The sequence below is a fragment of the Chiloscyllium punctatum genome, chromosome 36 (assembly GCF_047496795.1).
Source record: "Chiloscyllium punctatum isolate Juve2018m chromosome 36, sChiPun1.3, whole genome shotgun sequence".
Lineage (NCBI taxonomy): Eukaryota > Metazoa > Chordata > Chondrichthyes > Orectolobiformes > Hemiscylliidae > Chiloscyllium > Chiloscyllium punctatum.
The window spans coordinates 36,526,641-36,535,766 of NC_092774.1; the positions used below are offsets into that span (position 1 = coordinate 36,526,641).

The window sequence follows — 9,126 nt, forward strand, 5'->3', positions numbered from 1 at the left end:
GGAGTAAATGGAGTGGCATGAATCTTCGACTTGGTGTTTTAGTCCTCAGTGGAGGCCTTTGACTAGTCTGTATATTGGTGTTCCAAGTAGTGAGATTATGGCCTGAGGGGGGCTCCTAGTTTGAAAAAGAGGAGAACAACAATAAACAGCATTCTTCGATGTCACAGTAGAGCGAACAGTCAATGTGGAACTTCAAACTGGCATCTACAGAAAAACAACACACACAAACCAAATACTTAACCACAGAAGCAATCATCCCAACACCCACAAACGAAGCTGCATCAGGACATTATTTCAACGAGCCACGACACACTGCAGCACAGAGAAACTACGAACACCACAAGAGAAAAACGTATATAGTGTATTTAAGGAGAACGCGTCCCCAATAAACCCATTCCGCCGATTTCCCAGTGATGCTTCCAAGCTCACTCTCAAAAATTCGGTTTGTCCCTCCATTCTTTCCTGTTTGTTTTTTGTGGGTTTTGAAAGCGTTCCCAATCTTCTGACTGAGTATTGGAGTTAGGAAGGTAAAAACAATGACTGCAGATGCTGGAAACCAGATTCTGGATTAGTGGTGCTGGAAGATCACAGCAGTTCAGGCAGCATCCAAGTAGCTTTGAAATCGACGTTTCAGGCAAAAGCCCTTCGTCAGGAATAAAGGCAGTGAGCCTGAAGCATGGAGAGATAAGCTTATCTGTCCATGCTTCAGGCTCACTGCCTTTATTTCTGACAAAGGGCTTTTGCCCGAAACGTCGATTTCGAAGCTGCTTGGATGCTGCCTGAATTGGAGTTGCGAAGTTATGTTGTGGCTGTACAGGACATTTGTGAGACCACTTTTAGAATATTGTGTGCAATTCTGGTGTCCCTCCAATCAGAAGGATATTGTGAAATTTGAAAGGGTTCTGAAGCACCAATGGGTCCACAGAGAGTAAGAGGCCCCTCTACTGCCCTGAATGTGGGAAGGCCTTCAGTGATTCCTCTGCCCTGCTGACGGACCAGTTGGCCCACACCGGGGAAGGCTGTTCTCCGGCCCCAAGTGCGAGATGGCCTTCAGCAGTTCTTCCCATCTGTTGAGACACCAGTGGGTCCACACTGAGAGGCCGTTCTTCTGCCCCAACTGCAGGAGGGGCACTGCTCTTTCCTCCGACGTACTGGCCCATTGGTGTGTCCAAATGGTAGAGAGGTCGTTCAGTTGCCCTATGTGCAGGAAGGCCTTCAGCAATTCCTCGGCCCTGCTGAGGCACCAGTCTATCCACACCGGGGAGAAGCCATTCTCCTGTTCTCCTGCCCCGAATGTGGGAAGGTCTTTACCTGCTCATCCACACTGCTGAATCACCAGCTGGACCACACGGGCGTGTTGGGGGGGGGGGGGGGGGGACAGTGGCGGAGGAGGGGAGGCCATTCTGCTGCCCTAAGTGTGGGAAGGCCTTCAGCAATTCCTCTGCCCTACTGAAGCACCAATGTGCCCACACCTGGGAGATGCCCTCCAGCTGGACCGAGTGTGGGAAGAGGTTCATGTTTTCCTACAACTTGCGGAAGCACCAGCGGGGGCACCAGCGCTCCCAGCAATCAGATCCTACCAGTGATGATGCCTTCAGTCACCTCCCAGGTCTGAACCTCCTGCCATTTCTGACAGTGGGTGCAGTGGGAGAGTCGGTGGGCTGTTTTAGTCTTCTGCTGGACTGCAATTGCCTTCCCGACACCCCACAATCACAACTCCATGGTGGCTCAGGGTTAGCACTGCTGCCTCATGGCACCAGGAACTCAGGAATAATTCCACCCTTGGGAGTCTGTGTGCAAGTTATGGAGGATAGGAAAATGGATCTGAGTGGGTTAGTTTTCCGAAGATCAGTGCAGTTCTGTTTGGCTGAAGGACCTGTTTCCACATTGTGGGGGTTCTATGATTCTATGAGCTTTGCCTTCAGTGGACACTGTTGCTCATTGAGCCCGGGACTGCACATTGCCAATGAAATGATCCAGAGAAACCTAAGACCGCAAGAACATCGGAGAAGAAGTTTGGCTTACTCTGCCATTCGTTAGTAACAAATGTATTGGATGAGATTAGCTACAGTGTGGAAACAGGCCATTTGTCCCAACAAGTCCACACTAACCCCCCGAAGAGTAACCCATCCAGACCCATTTCCCTCTGACTAATGTACCTAACTCTATGGGCAATTAAGCATGGCCCATCCACATGACCTGCACATCTTTGATTTATGGAAGAAAACAGGACCACCCAGAGAAAACTCACTCAGACATTGGGGGAAAGTGCAAATTCCTCACAGACAGCCACCCAAGGCTGGAATCAAATCTGGGTCCCTGGCGCTGTGAGGCTGCAGTGGTAATCACTGAGCCACTACATATTGCAACCCGAAGTTGGCAAGCAGGAGGTTGGGAGAATACAGCAAGCCAGGCAGCACCAGGATGTGGAGTAGTCAGCGTTTTGGGTATTAACCCTTCTTCATGACTGAAAGAGTGACTTATCTATGAGAAAAGATTTACATGAATGTTGCTGGGGGTTGGAGGGTTTCAGCTGCAGGGAGCGGCTGAATAGCGTGGGGTTGTTTTCACTGGAGCATCGGAGGCAGAGAAGGGACCTAATACCGGTTATAAAATCATGAGGGGCATTGACAGTGTAATAGACAATGTCCTTTCCTTGGTTAGGGGAGTCCAGAACTAGAGGGCACAAGTTTAGGGTAAGAGGCGAAACAAATTAAAGGGACAACTTCTTCATGCAGAGAGTGGTACTTATATGAAATGAGCTGCCAGAGTATATGGGTCAGGTGCTGTCAAATGGGAGTAGATTAATATAGGATATCAGGTCAGCATGGACAAGTTGGACCGAAGAGTCTGTTTCCATGCTGTACGTGTCTCTGACTACTGGTCCTGATGTAAGTTTAAAATAGAGTCCAAGTAACTTTGAATAGTTCAATCTTGTTGAGCTCACCTCCTGAAAAGTTTCAGATGAATCCCTCTGAGAGATACTGTTTAAACATGCTGAGTTGGACAAAGTATCCCATCAAGTTCAACACAAACCCAGAGTTGAAGAAGTCAGAAGTCGGAACACCAAGGGGACCAAAACTGATCACAATATTCCAGGTGCAGCCTCATCAACGTCCTGTATAACTACAACATAACTTGCCAACATCTGTACTCAGTTCCCTAACTGATGAAGGCCAGTGTGCTGAAACCTTTCTTCACTGCCTTATGTACTGATGTAATCAGAGATATAGGACCTACTTTAAACTGATCCACGGTCCAGCTGCTGGGAGCACAGAAGTAGAGAATTGCTCCGTGAGTGTGCTGGGTAGATAACCCAGAGGTCGATGGGTAAAAACCATGTGATTCTATTGCTCAATGTCTCTGTAAGCTACTTTCAAATACAAAGGCTCTCTGTTCTGCATCTTGCCTTTGCATCTGCTTCCCAAAGTTTCTTCAGTGGAGGCGTGGCCGCTGGAGCCCAGGAGTTCAACAACCCCCCAGCGCTGGAGGAAGGTCCGAGCTCCAAGAAGCGCGGGGTACGGCTGGAAGCTGGATTTGCTCAATGCTTGTATTTTTAACTCATTTAAATGGTACCTACTGTATGGGTCTATGGTTTACATTAAAACCAAAGGATCATATCAGAGTGTTTATATTTAGCAGTGGTGGTTGGTAAAATGCACTTTCTGGGGGAGCACTTTCTATGATGCTGCATTTCTCGCCTTCTGCCCTTCCCCCATTTCTTATCTCCCATCTTGATTTTATATTTTTTTGGTCAAATTTAATTTCAGATTAATCAGACTTGCGATTCACTGTGTGCTATTAATTTGTTTGTTCGAATAGTTCAAGTCAAAATTAATGCTGTAATTTAATTTCTGATGTCAGAGTTTGACATTGAATGTGCAGGTGTGAACACCAGTAAGTTGTGAAAATAAATCAAGAACATGTGGTTTTTAACAAAAAGAGCAGTTCACTGATATTCATGGCATCGTCTCATTTGGGAGTGATGATTCAAATCTGACCAACAAACCGTTTCATGCAGTCATCCAATTGAATAAAAATTTTCTTTAATTTAATAAAAGAAAATAATTCTGGCAGGCTAAGACTTATGCAATGTATTAATAAGATTATGTCCATTGCTCGCAATATGGTCTCAACCACATTGGGGAAACTGGATGCCAACTAACCGAATATTTCAGGGAACAACTCTTGGACTCTAATTCTAACCGACACACCGCCCTGTGGCTAAACACTTTATCCCACCCTCCTCTAGCTTATCTCTCCACGCTTCAGGCTCACTGCCTTATTCCTGATGAAGGGCTTTTGCCCAAAACGTCGATTTCACTGCTCGTTGGATGCTGCCTGAACTGCTGTGCTCTTCCAGCACCACTCTTCCAGTATTTGGTTTTCAGCGTCTGCAGTCATTGTTTTTAACACTTTAACTCCCCCTCCCATTCCACCAAGGACATGCAAGTCCTGGGCCTCCTCCACTGCCAACCTCTTGCTACCCGACACTTGTAGGAAAAACACCTCAACTTCTGCTTTAGGACCCTCCAACCACATGGTATCAATGCAGTTTTCATCAGTTTCCTTATTTCCTCTCCCCCACCTTGTCCCAGATCCAACCTTCCAATTCGACACCAACCTCTTGACCTGTCATACCTGTCCACCTTGCTTCTCACCTATTTACTCCACCCTCATCTCTGACCTATCACCATCAATTCCTACCTCCATCTACCTATTGCACTCCCAGCTGCCTTCCCTCCAGCCCCACTTCCTTCCCATTTATCTCTCAGCCCCCTTGGGCCACCCTTTATTCCTGATGAAGAGCTTATGCTCTAAACCAAGACTGTGATGAAGCAACATCCTCAACAAATAGGAAATAGCTCCCAAGTCAGATTTCATCCCCTCTTCTGTTTCTCAGTTCTTTCAGAAATAAGGAATGTCTTTTTCTTCCACTAGAAAGTGGTCTTCCCCTTTGCACTGTCTGAAGTGTTATGCCTCACCACTCCTTCAGACACCTTTTAAGAATCCTTTCAACCTGTTTTTCTAACAATTGTGGAGGTGACCAAAAGCAAACATTTCACTCCTCCTCAATGTCCCATTTCTCCTCCTATGAGCCATTTTGTCATGTTGTCTCTGTTACAAGCAGCCGAGTGCACTTGGTTTCTGAATTGAAATTTGGCCATTGAAGTGAACAGGATTAATATTTATCGATGGCGAGCTGTGTTTGCACTAACTGTAATTTTCCATCAATATGATGTCTTTTGTTCCACCAAAACTGGAAACAATGATCTGTGTTTATATTGCAGTCGGATGTAGAAAATCATCCCAGCGATCTTCACGTTATTATAGTTTACTGAGGCCATAACAGCATTACGTGGCAGTTTGATGTGACTAAAACCTGGATGGCAATCTCTAGATTATGTTGTAAAAATATCGGTATAATGTTATTCACACTGCGCTGTCACCAACTGAACGAAGCGGCTGTGTGTTTAAATCCCGTGATGGACAGTTTGTGTTCGACTTCTCACATTGCGGGGAGCTGAGCATTTCCCCAAACAATAGGCACACCACCTCCCTGACACAGTGTTCACAAATCAAACTGACAGTAAAGATTCACACGTGATCGAAAGCTTCTGCAAAGAACTTTCGATATAACCGACGTACTCGTTTCTTCATTTGAAATGTTAGACGTTGATTGTAGTGAGCCTGACGTGATTTGAACACGCAACCTTCTGATCTGGAGTCAGACGCGCTACCGTTGCGCCACAAGCTCACAGATGACCCCTGCGCTCTATTCATGCTTAAGGGAAGTGATCGCACTACAATGATTTGACGTTCATGTCTGTTCTGTTTCTCCCCCTTCTCCTTCTGTCTCTCGAAACAATTTCCAACTCTCTCTCAATAAAAATCTGAAAGAACTGCGGATGCTGTATATCAGGAACAAAAAACAGGAGTTGCCGGTGACCCTTCCACAGAATTGATGGTGATTGGGAACATGTCGGTTTATATTCAGGAGATATTGTGGGAGGAAGGCGGAGATCAGGACAGAGCCCAAAGCGAAGGAAGAACTGTTGGACAGATAAAGGTGTTGATAACGATCTGTGTGGGAGGGTGAATAACTGTGAGGGTGAATAATGGAGACTGTTCGTGGTTAAGTAGTGTGGAATGACAGACTATGTGATAACAAGGCTTGGAGTGTGTGGAAGGGACGGGGATACTATGGAGTTCAGGCCCTAGAATTACTGAGTTCGGTATTGGTAACGGAGGGATGTATGGTCCCCAAGTGTAATATTCGGTGCTCTTCGTTCTGCTGGTGCTGAGCTTCGCTGGGACAATACAGCAAACCTGAGACAGAGATGTTTGCCAGGGAACAGGGTGGGGTGTGGAATTGGCAGGCAACTGGAAGCTCAGGGACTTTTTTGCCGGCAGAACGTAGATGTTCTGTGCAGCAGTCACCCAGTTTATGCTTCGTTTTCCCCAATGTAGATGAGGCCACATTGTGAGCAGCAAATGCAGTAGACTAGGTTGTGGGTAGTGCAGGTAAAGTGCCGCTTCACCTGGAAGGTAAGTTTGGCCCCTTGGATAGCGAGGAGGGAGCAGGTAAATGTGCTGGTGGCACACATTCAGCGGTTGCAGGGGAAAGTGCAACTCAACCTGCAAGTTTACTTTGAGAAAATCCTAGACTTGAACTCCCAAGTCTCTGCATTTCGGATTTCTGCATTTTCTCCCCATAATCTTCTGTTCCAACAGTGACTGTCTCGTGTCAGGGCAGCACCAGTGATTTCCTGACATATGGATTGTATTTGGGGATACCATGTAATGTCAGGAATTGCGAGTATCTCAGGAGCAATCATTATTCCTGGAGGAGGCAGAGAGGAATGTAAACTCCGGAACTTTGATAACTTCATGAGGCAGCAATAAATCTTTCTGAACCAAGAAACGAAAGGGCCAATGAGAAACTGCTACAAGGGAGTTAACAAATAACATACATTAACTATCGCTGGGAAGGAGGAGGCAAAATAAATGAGCTGTTTCTTTGGACAGATGAGATAATGGTGTTTAATAACTGTGTGGCAAAAGGACAATTAATTCTGCCTGTAGAAGGAAGGCCTTGGCATAAACGGGTTAATCGCAGGACAGGCTGTTTCAAACAGGTGGAAACCCCTCAAGGATAAGAAGGTAAGCTACAGACCTGAGGTCTCCAGAAGTGTGGGGAGGTGGTGTCAGAATCTAAAGAAACGTGACACCACAAATTTGAAAGTGAGGGTACTCCACCAGAAATCAACGCCAGAATGGTTTAGCAGCAGTACTTGGAAGAACAACACGGCATCAAACACTTGTAAAGTTCCAGAGATGGGCACTGTTGGTGGAAACAATGTTAAATTCCACCATCACTTGGGTGATAGCCAAGATGGCGGGCTGGGGGGGGGGGGGGGGGGGGGGTGGGGGGCGGGTGTGGTTCGGGGGGAGAGAGAGGCTGAACTTGCTTACTTGAGGGATTCTATTTTTTGGTTGCTACCTACAATAAAGTGTAAATCATTGTTTCAACAGTTGGTTGTCTGTGCAGTTTCTGAGTCAGTATTCAAATTAAAGCGATTCACCCACAACCAGAGTGAGAGGCTGGGATTAATAATGACTCCTTTGCATTCAGCAGGATGGCACATCAATACTGTTATAAAGCGAATGCTGAATCCCCTCCCCTCTCTGAGATCTCAAACCGAAACACCAAAAGAGGAGTGCATTGCCCTATAATCTATAAAATTAGTGTTGAAAAGTGGTGTCATCTGCTCTCGTCTTAAAAACAAAAATAAATCCCTGTCACTTTAAAATCAAGGAAAAGAAATTTACGTATCCAATTTGAATGGAGAACAACTGAACTAAACTATTAACAAACCAAATAAATCCCTTCGAACTACTGACAATTCTGGCATAAAACAGGATTCTTGCTGTTCCAATAAATACAAGACCCACTAATATAACAAGAAATAGAATTTAGTCTCTCAGATTACAGCCAGGTTACATGTCTTCCAGGATATTCTATGCATCCTTCTATTGAATCTTTTGTCAGGAATGTCTCCTCCAATTCCTGCCCTTCTGGTTTTTTTTGTAAATGATGCTGACTCATTCACAGATGACTGTCAGAGCTGATGTCTCTCTCTAGTGCTGAGGACTCTTAGCTCTAGCAATGGGGAGTTAGATCTGGGGCTCTGTCCTTGATGCGATATTGAGTTTTTACAATAGGATTGGTCCTCTGTTGTCAGGTTTAGATTTAATAGGTTCTGGTAGTCAAAGGACCTGATTTAAATTAATTGTCTAAATTGAAATGTCATTATCTTGGCCCGCTAACTGTACGAACTTTTAATAGAAATGGTTCAGCTTGTGTGCTCTCTGTTGTGATGATGTTACTCCTTTAAGAAGATTATGTCGTTCTTGATTTTTTTTCCCAAGAGGGGTTGTAAAAGGCAGAGGGTCTGATTCGTTTGGGCGAAGTGACTTCACTAATGGCCAACAGGTATTGGCAAAGGCAACAAAGAGTTGAGATATTTTTTTTCTTGAACGCTTCGACCGCAAAACCGTCTGTAAGGTCACCCCTCAGCCTCTGACCCTCCAGGGAAAATAGCCCCAGTCTATTTCAGCCTCTTGCAGCAGCTCAAACCCACCAACCCTGGTAGTATATTTGTAAGTCTTTTTAGAACGCTTTCATGTTTCACAACTTGTTACAAACATGTCGACTAATTCAGAGAAGCCTCTCAATTACAGCTGTAAATGGAGAAAGTGTGTTTAATAATGAGTCATGAATAAAGGCTGTATTAATCTTTTATTGTGAAGTTTTACTCCTACATCTCCAAACAGAGCATACAAACCTGGTCAGAAGCAGCCTATGGGATTTAAGACACTATTGGCTGTTTTCCAATGAGAACTGACTTTGTACAGAAACCATAGATATTTTCCATGAAAGGGGTATCATTCGTTTTAAGGTCAGGTACATTTAAGTGGCACTGCATTGGCTTAGAAATGAGAGATCCTTGACACACACACAGCTGGACTCATCACTGCGCCATTATTAACAAATTGGAATTAAGGCTGGGATGTTTTCCCCGTGGAGCAGAGGAGGAGGAGAGGCGATGTTTATAAAACCGA

The 9,126-nt window shown here is 45.2% G+C and overlaps 1 non-coding gene across 1 annotated transcript; it reads right to left on the bottom strand.

Moving 5' to 3' along the window:
* Positions 1-5,686: 5,686 nt before the first annotated feature.
* On the bottom strand, positions 5,687-5,758 carry trnaw-cca (transfer RNA tryptophan (anticodon CCA)). The gene has a single exon. It is a non-coding gene; the product is annotated as a tRNA-Trp (tRNA).
* Positions 5,759-9,126: the final 3,368 nt, after the last annotated feature.